The sequence below is a fragment of the Apium graveolens genome, chromosome 10 (assembly GCF_009905375.1).
Source record: "Apium graveolens cultivar Ventura chromosome 10, ASM990537v1, whole genome shotgun sequence".
Classification (NCBI taxonomy): domain Eukaryota; kingdom Viridiplantae; phylum Streptophyta; class Magnoliopsida; order Apiales; family Apiaceae; genus Apium; species Apium graveolens.
Genome location: NC_133656.1, coordinates 94,955,872 through 94,957,891, shown reverse-complemented (window position 1 = coordinate 94,957,891; position 2,020 = coordinate 94,955,872). Strand labels below are relative to the sequence as shown.

At 41.9% G+C, this 2,020-nt stretch overlaps 1 non-coding gene across 1 annotated transcript; it reads right to left on the bottom strand.

The window, feature by feature from the left end:
• Positions 1-255: 255 nt before the first annotated feature.
• LOC141694538 (small nucleolar RNA R71) lies at positions 256-362 on the bottom strand. Its single transcript, XR_012563832.1, has one exon. It is a non-coding gene; the product is annotated as a small nucleolar RNA R71 (small nucleolar RNA).
• Between the last annotated feature and the right edge of the window lie 1,658 nt (positions 363-2,020).

Sequence of the window (2,020 nt, the reverse complement as noted above, 5' to 3'; positions counted from 1 at the left end):
ATACAGAACTCAGTTAAGTTTGGGGGTTCTCCTACAGAAGACCCCAACATGCACATCAGGGATTTCATCGAGATATGCGACACTTTCAAGTTCAATAGGGTGACTGAAGATGCTATCAAGTTGCGACTCTTCCCATTCTCTCTGAGGGATAAAGCAAAGTGCTGGTTACATTCTCTACCACCAGGGTCTATCACCAAATGGGAGGATCTTGCACAAAATTTTCTCACTAAATTCTTTCATATGGCGAAGACTGCTGCAATCAGGAATGCTCTTACTCAGTTTGGACAACAAACTGGAGAATCTCTGTGTGAGGCTTGTGATCGATATAAGGAGATGCTAAGGAAGTGCCCACATCATGGCATGCCTGATTGGATGATTATAAACTGTTTCTACAATGGTTTGGGTGCTCAGTCTAGACCTATGCTCGATGCAGCATCTGGTGGAGCCTTATAGGCCAAAAGCTATAATGAAGCTTATGAGTTGATTGAGCTCATGGCAGCTAATGAATACCAGAATGCTACGCAAAAAATGTTACAAGGCAAGGTCGTAGGAATTCTGTAAGTGGATACAACTACTGCTATAGCTGCTCAACTTCAAGCTTTGACAATGAAAGTGGACTCTTTGGCTAATTATGGAGTTAATCAAATCACTGGTGTTTGTGAGCTTTGTGTGGAGCACATGAAACTGAGCAGTATGCTATTTCTAGCGAATCAGCTCAACTTATGAGTAACTTTCAAAGATCAGAGCAATTAGCTCTAGCCAGTTATTATCCAAATAACCGTAATCATCCTAACTTCAGCTGGAGTAACAATCAGAATACGGTACAACAATCTTATCTGCCATACACAGCAAAACAGTATAACCCTCCTGGTTTTCAGCAACCGCAATATGCCCCTAGACAATAACTTCAACTTCAGCAGTTACCGCAAGCTAATGAAAAATCTGAATTGGAGGAGTTGAGGCTCATGTGCAAGAGACAAGCTGTGTCTATAAAGACCTTGGAGAATCAGATTTGGAAAATTGCTAATGCATTACTGAATCGTCAACCTGGCACTCTTCCGAGCGATACTGAAGTGCCAGGAAAGAAGGAAGCTAAGGAGCATGTTAAGGTAATTACATTAAGGTCTGGTGAGGTTGCAAATCCTGAAAAAGCTAAGACTCCAGAATCTGATGTTGAGGCTGAACTAGAAAAAGTACAGAAGGAAGCAGAAGTGGAACCAAGGAAGACTACTTTTGAGAACACTCCTCTTGAGGGTAATATAGGGGAGAAACAGATCTATCGTCCACCTCCTTTTCCTAAGAGGCTGCAAAAGAAAAAGTTGGATAAGCAGTTTGAGAAGTTTCTGGAGGTGTTCAAGAAACTTCACATCAACATACCTTTCGCTGAAGCTCTTGAACAAATGCCTAGTTACGCAAAGTTCATGAAAGGTATTCTCTCTAGGAAGGTGAAACTTGATGACTTAGAGACCGTTGCTCTCACGGAGAAATGCAGTGTTGTGCTGCAACAGAGATTGCCTCCGAAGCTTAAAGATCCTGGCAGCTTCACTATTCCTTGCACAATTGGAAAGGTATCATTTGACAAGTTTCTATGTGACTTGGGAGCTAGCATCAATCTGATACCCTTGTTAATCTTCAAGAAGTTGGACTTGCGTGATCCAAAGCCTACTTATATGACTTTGCAGTTGGCCGACCGTTCTATTACATATCCACGAGGTATTGTGGAGGATGTCTTGGTCAAGGTGGATAAACTCATCTTCCCTGCTGATTTTGTAATTCTTGATTTCGAGAAGGATAAGAAGATTCCCATAATCTTGGGAAGACCTTTCTTGGCTACTGGTCGAACCTTGATAGATGTGCAGAAAGGTGAACTCACCATGCGAGTGATGAATCAGGATGTAACTTTTAATGTGTTCAATGCCATGAAATTCCCTACGGAAAATGAGGAGTGTTTTAAGGTGGAGATGGTCGATTCTGTGGTCAATTCTGAACTCGATCGATTGTTAAGGTCTGATGCCTTAGA